General features: G+C 39.2%; 1 protein-coding gene across 1 annotated transcript in view; it reads left to right on the top strand.

The window, feature by feature from the left end:
* The window catches only part of PRSS16 (serine protease 16), a 31,856-nt gene that overhangs the window by 4,115 nt on the left and 15,032 nt on the right, over window positions 1–12,709 (top strand). The window lies entirely within an intron of this gene.

Below are 12,709 nucleotides of genomic sequence, written 5' to 3'. Positions count from 1 at the left end.
AGCACCACTCTGGGTATTTTGGCACAGGTATCCTTCTCCAAGCCAGGCATCTACAAATCCCTGCCCCTGTGCACAGGTAGCACTTCCTTAGTCCCCAGAGCCCGCCAATTCCTCCTTCAGAATAGCTGCTGGTTTCATATTGAGATTATGAAGTCCAGAGGCAGACCACAGGGGAAAGAGAACCAGGAAATTTTGTTTTAAAAACTCTTCAATAAAATTCCCCATGCTGAAAATAGCAATGTAGGTAAGCTTCCTTAAAGAGTTCTCTGATATCTAAGAAAAGAAAAAGGAAAGGCAAGCAAACAAACCTAAAACAGACTGGTAGGAAACATAAAGGTCTAGGATCCTGAGGAGCCATGAGTGTGTGCATGTGCCAGGTGCTCTTTAAAACATCATACAGAAATGAGAAAGTCAAAGCAAAGAGAAAATAACAATTTGGCCAAGGCAGTAATTCTACTGGGGCAGGAGTCAGGATAAAGACTGCATGCACCTTGCTGCCCAGAACCAAAGCGCCTGTGCTTCTCCTTCTCAAAAGAGAGGACCGCCCTCACTTACAGATGCTTTTGTATTTCCAAGTGTCTATTCTACCTGTATTTGAGCACTTCAATATATGTAGCCGATTTATGTAATGATGACTGGTATTCCTTAATTTTGTAAGTATAAATCCAAACTTCTAAGTTCCTATGTGAATTTGAGTCTTAAAATGCTTACTGTTTTTGAATGCTTGCCACCACTTGGCCTAATTTGGGAAGGTGAGGGTTTCTGAATGTCTGTTTTGCTGCATAGAGTCTGAAATTATCTCCTCTTGCAAGAGTTATGGCTCTTTGGAGAGTGAGGTGGAAAACATATGCCTCATAACTCAGTAATGTATTTTATTCCACTTTCTTTGTCATTGTATCAAATTTTTAAATGATATGGATCACTAATAATTGATCCACACATAGCCTCAGTATGAAGTACATAAGAAAAATAAGATTGCTGATGGACCAATGAACCCATTGTATAAACTACTGAAGTAGACAAGTAGAAACAATAGAAACAAGCATGCACATAATGAAAAAAAATGCAAAGGACATTCTGTCACATACGTGATGTTTCAAGTCAGAAAATCCTTTCATAAATGTAACTTATGAGAGCTAACCACAAAGACAATCAATCTGCTTTAGGGGAATCCACAGGTCTTATTCAACTCACTTCTGCCTGCATCACAAAGCAACTGTATTCTCAACAATTCTAATGAATAATGGATAATCAACACTTTCAAAGCAAGGGGGCCAAAGCAAGGGGGTCAGTGGCACAATGGATAACATATCCGCCTATGGGTCAGAAGATTCTAGGTTTGACTCCTGGCTGGTTTGGGCTTCCTTTTTTCCTCTTAAAATGTCTTTCTGTGTTTCTTCAAGTTGGTAAGGGAAACAAATTCTCAAAAGTCCTTTGGAAAATAATTCATCTGACTTTGTATGGTACTGCCACACATGCTACCTTGGCTCCCCCTTAAGTCTGAATGAGTGGCTCAAATTGTCTCTCTTCAGCAATGTCGTTTTCATCTCGTTCTCTTTACCAAACTGAAAGAGTTAACTGGAAGATCTTTGAAAGGACAACTTAAAGAATCAAATGAGGAGTATTATTTGGCCATAAAAAGGAATGAGGTTCTGAATCATGCTACAACATGGATGAACCTTGAAGGGATGTGCTGAGTGAAAGAAGCCAGACGCAAAATGCCTTATTATATGATTCTCTTTATATGAAACTTCCAGAATAGGCACATCCACTGAGATAGTAGCTGCCAGGAGCTGGGAAAGGTGGAACAATACCTTGGAAAGGTGGAACAATTTGCTTGGATGATGGAAATGTTTTGCAGTTAGGTAAAGGTAATTACATACCTCTGAATCCACTAAAATCCACTGAATTGTACTTTTTATGTGAATTTTATGGTATGTGAATTATACCTTGATATTTAAAAATCAAAGAAGCACCAAAACAACAACAACAACAACAACAACAACCCACTACAAACAGTATTTTCTTCACTAAGTTTTCCCCCATTCTGCAGGGCTCTCCTTCTTCGGACTCACTTTGCACACTTTCCGTCCCTGAGCATCAGTCCCTCAGGAAAGAGAAGGGACCCCCACTGGAGAAATGTTGAGCCAAGAAAGAGGTGGCTGTGGACAAACGAAATCAGAGCCTCACTTGGACCCCCCATTTGGTGATCTCCGCAGAGATAGATGCACTTTAACACCGCCCCCCCCCCCAAAAGCCACTCACCCTCCTCTTCCCTGTCCCGCCCCTCGTTGTCACCCACAGCGCCGCCACCTCACCGCCATCCCCAGACCAACGCTGGGGACTGTTTAGGGTTTGTCAAGGATCCCAGACAGAAAAGGGACCAGCAAGAGGGCGAGGGTGTTAGGGAGACAAGGGGTCGGCAGCCTGGAGCCGGGTCTTTCCAACAGGAGGGTGCCCTTTGCAGGTTTGCAGGTGCTCTTGCGCGCGCCCCTGGGGCAGCGGGGGTGGGGCGGGTGTTGAGAAGCAAATCCACCTGAAAGGGGTGTGGGTGACACAGACAAGCAAAAGAGACCTTCATCTGTGGATACACACGTATGGATCTTACAACGTGTGTTGGCGCCGGACAGCGTGCGTTGCAAGGGGGGGCCCGCGGATAAAAAAAAATGAGCCTGCCACGCGTCCAGACCCAGTTTGATGCACGGCCTGTTGGGCTGAAAGCAAATTAAAAGATGGAGAAGGACAGAAGAATCGTCCAAAGGATTTGGAGCTTCCCAAAATAAATGCTTCCCAAGTTTTAGCGCGCAGGAAGATCACTGGGAGGGAGGAAGAAACACAATTTTCTGGGCCTCACTCCTAGAGATTCCACATTAGTTCGTAGGACTCAACCCGTGAATTTTTAGCCAAGAGATGCTGGCGCGAGTATTCCGCAGACCACACTTTAAGGGGTACTGGACTAGTTAGTGCGTTGTGTTTTATTACCCGCTGTTGCAGCTAACGCCAACTGAGAGCTCTCAAGATAGAATGAAAAAAAAAAAAAAAAACAGAGCATCTATATGGAGATAAAAATTACTACCTCAGCATTATTCCACCAGGCTTTAACCAAGGTAATTAATTTTTTCCCAGGTAATTTAAGATAACCGATCGTTTCTACTCTCAAGATTTTTGTTCTAAACATGTAAATTTCATGGAATACTTTTTTTTTCTTTTGGGGTGGTGGCTTGTCATAGAAAGAAATCTATTTCCACCTCCCTTTCAAACAAACAAAGATCTTTGATATAATAATCACACTCTTGGACCTAAAGGAGAAAACTTGGACTTCTTTCTTTATTTTTTAAAACAAAAAATAAATTAAAATACTCCCTTTTCAAAAAGCTGTCTAAAAGGATGAATTTGTGGCTGAGAGGTGTATTAGGAAAAAAAGCTTTTTTTTTTTTTTTCCTCCTGTATGTCTCCTTTACTACTTACACAGGACACTTTACACTTCTGGTCACCAAATGAGTGAGGATTTTCTTTCTACCAAGCAATTTTTCAACACCAGCTGGATGTCTTGGATTTAACTCAATTTTGGGACTATCTATCACACCAGATCCCACTGGTTAAGGTTTCAGTTTCAGGAGACTTCATTCACTTCAGATGCCCCAATTCCTGCCTGACCAGAAGCTCAGGCATTGAGGGTGGAGCTCTTAAAGGGGAAATTAACTTTGGGTTGATTTGGCTGGCCATTTGGTTGGGAAAATCTTCCCTGTCAGCATCAACAAGCAGACTGGGCAGATTTTCAGAAACAAATCTTCCAGCTCCCTGTGGGATATTATAGTCCTGACTATGAATGGAGCCAAGATAAGATAGGATAGTTTGTAGAATGTATATACCTCTCAAATTTGTTAGTGTATTCCGGGCAGGTGAGCTTCTGTCTTACTCACTTAATGAAATCATCCTCCAAATATTCTGCCACAGTTTGGAGGGGTGATCTCCCCTGGGGATCTTGAAATTGAGGGAGAGGGTCTACAGCTGTAAACTCCTGAAAAGTGAGATTCAAGTGTATTCTACTCTTAGCTTTACTTTCACTGTCCATGTATAAATACCTACAGCCACCAATTTTAATTTTTTTTAATTTAGGGGTTGGTTTCCACAAGATAAGTTACATTTTTATTTAGCTTTCCCCCATTCTGGCTTACAACAAACCTCCCTGTGTGTCATGCCATTTGGTTTTCAAAATTTTGGTGCTGCTCTTTACTTTCTTATTATCATCTTTGAGCATTTATGCCTTCAAAACACCCCTTTCTTTCCTTCTTGGATTTTTGGATAGAAAGGCATCAAATGCCCATCTTTAATATGCCATCATTATGACTAGATCTATTTCTGACTTACTGTGATTTCTCATCATACTGGACACTCAGAAGATCAGTAAGATAATATCCTAGGCAATGAGTAGTATGACATCATTTATGTTCAGATTACAGTCCTATAGGACTCTTGCTTCCAGCTAACATGAAGAAAGCTGGAAAGGGTGTTGCTCCTAATCTAACAATCAAAAATCTAGGTATTTTTTAAAAATCATCTTTTGTGAACCAATGAAACCTGGGGTATCAGAGCAACCACGTAGTTTGACATCTAAGGAAAACCAGTGCTTCCAAATAGAAATGGGACATAAACACTGGCTCACCCAAAAGCAATGGGTGAAAATGTGGCCTCCATGCAAGAGGGTGAGGAAAGTGCCCCTAAAATTCATCATTTTGTAATGAATTGCTGAAGTCCAGGTGTGGGCCAGCAGGGGCGTATTCAAGTGGGGTCTGCACACACTTCACTGAGCATTCACAAGAAAGGCTGGGGCAAGAGAAGAGAGCAGAGGAAGCCTCCTTCAGGAGTCCAGACCTGCCAGAGGAAGCGTCAGCCCCCAAATAACAAAGTCTTCAAAGCTGAGGGAGAAACAGCAAATACTGTCAGAAACTGAAGAATAAAAGAATAAAAATCTCTACCCTGGGGGGAGTGTCAGAAAGCCATATTGGGCCCAGAATAGTAGAGAATGCCAATCCCCATGGGGCAGAGCAGGCTGCCTGAGAAAGCCCTACCTCAGAGACCCAGGGCCACAGGATCTAACAAGTCTGGGCTGAACTGGAAGAGGAAGTCTTGCACAACCTGCCAGACTAGCAAGGACTAGGCATCCAGAAACAGAAGTGTAGTGCTGAGGGAAGGCAAGAAATCCAAAGGGAGAAACCCTCTCTGAAACTCAAACAGAGATGGCTGAAGCTGAAGGTAGAGTAAAAACACTGAGAAAGCACTCCAAAAAAATTCAACCATACCCTACACCCAAAGTCCCACCAAAAGAATTTGAAGCCGGTTGTGCCCTGAAGGAAATCAGAGCAGTGATGGGAGACACAAGCAGATCTCAACTTCTGCTTAAATTGATATAGCCTCACACATTAATAGCCTAGTAAAAGGGACATAGCCATCTGCAGCCTAAATACTATTTGCCTCACTGGCTCCCGTCCTGACACTATGTCCGGCAGCTAATGAAAAATTATAAGACACTCATAAAAGCAAGAAGAAACCATGCATTGTCAAGAGAAAAGAGAAAAAGCAATCAACAAAGTGAGACTCAGATATGTCCCACATAGTGGAACTGTCAGAAAGTGAATTTCAAATACCCATGATGATTATGTTAAAGGCACTAGTGGAAAAAGATGGAGCACATACATCAGCAGATGAGAAATTTCAGTAGATTGTTAGAAACTCAAAGTCAAATGGATATGCTAAGTTAAAAAAAAAAAGTACATATGGTAACAGAGATGTAGAATGCCTTTAATGACTTACCAGTAGACTCCGTAGATCTGAGGGGAAATTGAAGGAGGGTCAATAGAATCTACCCAAACTGAAATACCAAGAAAAAAAATCATTGAAGAGTTATTGATTAATGTCAAGTGGTCTAATATATTTATAACTGAAATCCCAGAAGGCAAAGAAAGAGATAAAAGAACAGGAAAAACAATATTTGAAGATATAATGACTGAGTACATTCCCCAAATAATGAAATACATCAAACCACAGCTCCAAGATCAGAGAACCTTAAGTATTTTATACAGGAGGGTTGTGGGGGGAGGGGACCCTATTTACCTCATATTCAAACTGCTGAAAACAAGTAGAAAAGAGAGAATAATGAAGGTAGTGAAAGAACAAAATATGTATTATATATAGTTGAAAAAAGTAAAAGTTATAGCAGATGTCTTGCCAGAAATTACGTTCACCAAAAGAGAGTGAAACTTCCAAGTGGTGAGAGACCAAACATAATAATAATTTTTTAAAGCCCCAAAATTGTTAACCCTGAATTCTTTATCAAACCAAAAATATTTTTCCAAAATGAAGAAGATATAGATATCTCCAGACAAACAAAATCAGAAGACTGTATTACTAGCAGGTCTGTGCCACAGGAAATGTCAGAAGAAGGAATTCAGGAAGAAGGAACACGAAGCCAGAGAGTTACAAGGACTGAATATCCACAGAAATGGTTACAGTGCAGGTATATAGAAGGAATATTTTCCCCAATTTTAATTACTTTCAGTAAGATTGACTGCATAGTAAAAGTAATGACATGCTGTCCAGTATAAATGAAAGCAAATGTCTGATGACAATAACCCAAAACAGAGGAGAGAGTAGCCTGCTATTGCAAGTTGCTCACACCACACAAGAAGCAGCATAATGTGATTTGAAAGTAGACCTGGACTAATTGGAGGTGTGTATCGGGAAACCAATCCAGATGGTTTTAAAAGACATGAAAAACGAGGCAATAGTGAAGATAAAATGAAACCATGTAAAATGCTCATAAATTTCAAAGACAGGAAGAAAGATAAAGGAAAGGAACACCTAAAAACAAGCTAAAAAAGACAGTGGACTTTTATTAATTTTTTATTCTTTTTAAATATTTTATTTATTTAAGAGAAAGAAATGAGTGAGAGAGAGACCAGGAGCAGGAGAAGCAGCAGACTTCTTCCCTGAGCAGGGAGCCCAGCCCAGTAAATATCTCCATCCCAGGAACTTGGGATCATGACCTGAGCCAAAAGCAGATGCTTAACCAACCATCCAGGAGCCCCAAGATGGTAGACCTTACCAATATGTCCGTGATGACATGACATGTAGATTACCTGAATGCACCAATAATAGAGTTTGTCATGTTGGACAATAAAAGCCCAGACCCAGCTGCAGAGCTGGACCAAGTCCCAAGGGATCTTTAATCTCACATAATGCACACATACTGGGAGTAGGGTTCTAACCTACATGGGCACATGTCCATTGGACCTTAAGTCCAAGGTCTTAACCATTTGGCCATCCCGGTGGTACACTCAAATGTTTATGTCAAAATTACTGAATCAAAATTAATTAGCATTGCTAGTCCCTGGAAGGTTATGAATACACCAGGGAAATCTGTGACCAGGCTTTAATGTATAGAGAGGAAACAAGTCCTTAGAATGCTTTTTGAGGGAAAAAACAAACAACAACAAAAAAAAAACAACTAACAAAACATTTATTTTCAACAAATATTCTAATCATCACTTTGTACATTACATTATGGTGGTGTTGGGGAAAGACTGAAGCATCCCTGATCTCGTGGACTTGCATTAAAATGAAAAATATTATGACAGAAAAGGCACAGCTACGGGAATACTCACATTGTCAGATTCAACTCACTTTGTCACCACTTTTATGCTCAAGAAAAGACCTTTGTTTTAGTGGACTTGTAAAGAAAACCAAAAAGGAAAGGGAGTAGCGTTAAGAGGTGGAGAGAATGCAGCCCCATGAACTATGTCTCATAGCTCTACAAAGGTGGTGTCTACAATTTTCATCACTCATCAGGGAACAGTTTTGCCTGCTGAATCTTAGCCCATTCCAAACCCATTGAATCTGATTGTCCAAGTGAGGGCTTTGAGTCTGGAACCAGAGAACAGTTAATATTGAGACAAATTACCCTTAAAGTAAGTTTAGAAAGCCCTACTGCACACATATAGAGTTTGGAATTTAATATGTGATGTTGGTTTTAATAAGGAAGTATTGTAACCAAGGGTTCTAACTATCCACTAATGAAATCTCTTTCTTAAGTACCTACTATGTGCTAGGCACTGAGGTAGGTGCACACCATCTACTAAGTCAGTAAGACACCGCCAGACACTTCAGTCACTGGACTGTTTAAGAATTCATGAAAGCAGGTACCAGATGGGCATTTGGGGGGTTGTATTGAAAGTCTGTGAGGGCTTCTGGACTCAGAGATGAAATTAATCCTGATGTAGACTTAGAAAAGAATCGATATATAAACATCATAAAACACCTATTGAGAGCCTCCAAAGTAAGTAAATAAATACCTCTCTGCCATTTTGATGACCTGGAGAAAGAACTGCAATATGAGAAGATTGTGTCAGCTGTACCACACAAGCACAAAAGGTCCAAGGACCAGTCTCCTCAGACTCAAAACCATTGAGGCAGAAGGAGCCCAGCCATTCCTGGCAATTCACAGAGCTACGTTCAAAAACATGTCTTCTCTTGCCTGATAAAGATATGAGAAAGGAAAGTGTCATTCATTTCATTAGTCCATCCAGCTCAGAACTCTGTCTCTGGCTTTGCAGATATTCTGTGCTAGTGAGCAAAGGGATGGCCTGAGAGATTCTTGCCTTTACGTATTGAGGGAAATCCAGGCTTGAGTCAGGGCCTGGGTCAGAGCTGATTTGAAGGGAGGGAGCAGCAGGTACAAAAAAGCATGTATCATAGAAAAGAGTTCCCATACATTGACATACAGGAGTGCTTATATGATTCTATCACTGATTCTTTTTATTGTCATTTTTTTAAATTGACGTATAGTTGACATATAGCCTTATTTAGCTTCAGGTGTAAAATGTAATGATTCAATATCTGTATACATTGCAAAATGATCACCACAATAAGTCTAGTTACCATCCATCACCACGTAGTTAAATTTTTTTGTTGTGATGAGGACTTTTAAGACTGACTTTCTTAACAACTTTCAAAAATGCAGTACAGTACTAATAGCCATCGTCACCATGCTGTCCCTTACAAACCCATGACTTATTTCTTTTATAACTGGAAATTTGCACTTTTTGCCCCCCTTCACCCATTTTGCCAAATCTTACCCCCCACACACACACACTCCCATCACCTTCCACCTCTAGCCACTGCCAATCTATTCTCCATATCTATGGTCTCAGGTTTTTTGTTTTGTTTGCTTGTTTGTTTCTTTGAAGATTTCACATATAAGTGAGATCATATGGTATTTGTCTTCCTCTAATTTATTTCACTTAGCATAATTCCCTCAAAGTCCATTTGTGTTGTCACAAATGGCAAGATTTCATTCTTTCTTACAGCTGAATAATATTCCATTATGCATATATACCACATTTTCTTTCTCCATTCACACATCGATGAGCACTTACACTGTTTCTGTATCTTGGCTATTTGGGATCATTTGCTGCAATGAACATGGGATGCATGTATTTTTTCAAGTTAGTGTTTTCATTTTCTTCTGCTAAATATCCAGAGTAGAATTGATGAATCATACAGTATTTCTATTTTTAATTTTTTGAGGAAACCTCACACTGTTTTCCACAGTGGCTGCACCATTTTATGTTCCCACCAACAGTGGGACCCCAACAGGGTTCCCTTTTTTCCATATTCCTACAAACAGTTGTTATTTCTTATCTTTTTTATAATAACCATTCTGACAGGTGTGAGGTGATAGCTCACTGTGGTTTTGATTTGCATTTCCCTGATGATGACTGATGCTGAGCATTGTTTCATGTGTCTGTGGGCCATCTGGATGTCTTCTTTGGAAAAATGTCTCTTCAGGTCCTCTGCCCATTTTGGTTTTTTATTGTTGTTATTGTTTTTGTTTGTTTGCTTGTTTTGAAATTAGTTGAGGGAGTTCTTTATAATTTTTTTGGATATCAACCCTCTATCAGATATATGGTCTGCAAATATTTTCTCTCATTCCAAAGATTGCCTTTTTATTTTGTTGATGGTTTCCTTTGCTGTGCAGAAGATTTTATTTGATATAGTCCTACTTGTTTATTTTTGCTTTTGTTGCCTCTATTACTGTGATTCTTCACACAGGGTAGAATTATCTATAGTTTATAAAACATACTTAACTAGGGAGTAGTTAAGTATGTTTTAATACTTTAATAAATACTTAAATGTGAGAGCTAAAAATTAATAGAAATGTACGTAGAGAAATATCTTTGTGACCTAGATGTCAGAGAGGAGGTTAAAAAAATTCTAAAAGCACAAACAGTTGGTATAGTTTACTTCATCCAAATAAAAAATGTTCAATGAAGGCAACAATGGAAAAGTAAATGGACAGATGTGACTAAAATTGAAGATGTGTGGAACATTTTAAAATGACAGCTTAGTCTATATTATGTAGTAAAAAGCCATGAAAATCAGACACATAAGACATAAGATAGGTAAAAAAATAGGAACAGGATGCTCGTCAAAGCCAGGATAAAGAAGAATCTGAAAAGATTAACAAAGATTTAAAATATTTAATATTATTAATACTGAATGAAAATGCAAAATAAAATGAGATGTTATTCTACCTCAAGTTTGAAGAGTTAGAAACCTGGATGTGACCATTATTGCAGGAATGGGGATATAATAATCCTCGGGTCCTGCTGATGGAATTTTATCCTGATGCAGCCATCCTGGAGAGCAGTCTATTAACTTTAACTCAAGATTTATCAGATCCAATGATCCTAGGCATTCTTCTCCCAGGTGTATAAAATCCTCACTCCTCATCACCCCCCAAAAAATCTAAGAAAGGCACAGATTGAGTCACATGTGGATGTTAATAGCAGCAGTATTTTTGTTCCTTCAGAATCAGACTCTACCTTGACACCATCATTGGTAATAGGTAATAGATGGTAGGTAGTAGATAGGTAAGTATGGTAAATGTATAATAATGGATATTATGAAACTACAAGATGTAACAGAGTAGATTTTCATGTAATAACACTCGTGAACCTTAAAAAGAAGGGTTTTTAAAAACATATTTAATAAACTCTGTTTCCTTCATTACAGTAATCATCCTGCTCCCTGGTCTTCAAAATCTTACTGTTGCTCACCACTTCTCATCTCTTTGTCTTTGTGCATTTATGCCTTCAAACATCTGTAATGCCCTTTCTAGTTTCTCTAGTTTCTAGAGAAAGCAAATGTGTGCTTAATTTTCCATAATTATAATCAGGTCAATCTTTGAATATGATTTTTTATCACTATAAAACCCAAAGGATTCCTAAAATAGTGGGTGGTAATAGGCAACTACCATTTATATTGGGGTCAAAATACTGAAAAGGCTTAAGAAGAATTTTTTTATGTCAGATTTCCCTGCTTTCTCATTTCACTACTGCCCATTTCAATCCAATGAGATTAAGCTAAAGAAATAAATGTCATTCAAGACATATCAGAAATTCATTTGCAAGCTGCTTGCTGTGTCTGATGACTCTTCCTAAATTCTGAAAAATTCTGACTCAGCTACCACTATCCTTCCCCTTCTACAGTTCCAATTTCTCAGAATATAGAGCTAAGTGTCAGGACCCACATGAAATCCACTTGTAGGAAGCCACAAATGAGACTATCTTTTATTACTGAGCATCAATTTCTCCCCATGGTGGTCATCCCACAGTGCTCAGGTGCCATGGCCTCCTCTTTGTTAGCTGAAGCTGCCTGCATTCCATATTTCCATAGCTTCCACCACAGCCCCCCAAATCAACTGTTAATTTTGTGTTCTGAGAATATTTGGCAATTATGGATACCCTAGTTTTGTTGAAAATGCTTTTAGATGGCTCCTTAGGGTAGCCAGCAAGAAAGGAGGGAGTGTAAATGTCAGCCAGACTCCAGAACCCTTTAGGCTACTGGAGCAGACATCATCCAGATGCCAAAGGTTGTAAAACAATATCTAGGTTTCTCTATTATGAAATTAAAAAAAAAAACAGGCCACGGAATCAGTGCTTGGTTTATTTCAGATTTGGGGAATAAGACTAGGGCTTCTGCATGTAACACACAAGAAGCAACCACTACACTAAGACACAGTGTTGGTGCCTGCGGTGGGAGACAGGCACAAATGTGAGAAATAGGAGGCTGACAAAAGATTGGCTCCAGGTAATAGGTCCAGGGACAGTCTAATCACAACTAGTTGAGGAGGGAATTTTAAGTGCTCAGGAAACTCAAAAGCATCTCATTTGGCATGCACCCAAAATGCCCTGTGGTTAGAATACACTAGGAAAAAGTTCAGGTTAGATATCTAAAACTCAGTTCTTGATTTTTTATTTGGTCCTGCTTATTCATTCATTAATTCATCCATCATCCATTCATTCATTCAAGGACTATTAACTCCTATTATATGCCAGGCACTGCTGAATAACTTCAAATAAAGTCGAATAGAAGGTACAAAATATCCTTTTTTCCTCAAGCAACTTGTGTTTTAATGCCAAGCTGAATAAATATACTTTTCTTTGATGAAAACCATAACCATTCTTAGAAGTTTTTATCAAATTCCCTTCTTCAGGATTGGTAAAGTGTGGTCCCCTGGATATTGTTCACAAAGCTGAGATAATTATGCATGAGGAAGCTGCTAATATATGCATGAAACTATAATAAAAATACAGTGTGACATATATACACATACACACACACACACACACACACACACACACTAGCT

Source organism: Canis lupus, chromosome 37 (assembly GCF_048164855.1).
Source record: "Canis lupus baileyi chromosome 37, mCanLup2.hap1, whole genome shotgun sequence".
NCBI classification, from domain to species: domain Eukaryota; kingdom Metazoa; phylum Chordata; class Mammalia; order Carnivora; family Canidae; genus Canis; species Canis lupus.
Note: the sequence above shows the minus strand (reverse complement) of the source record. Positions and strands in the feature narration are given on the sequence as shown.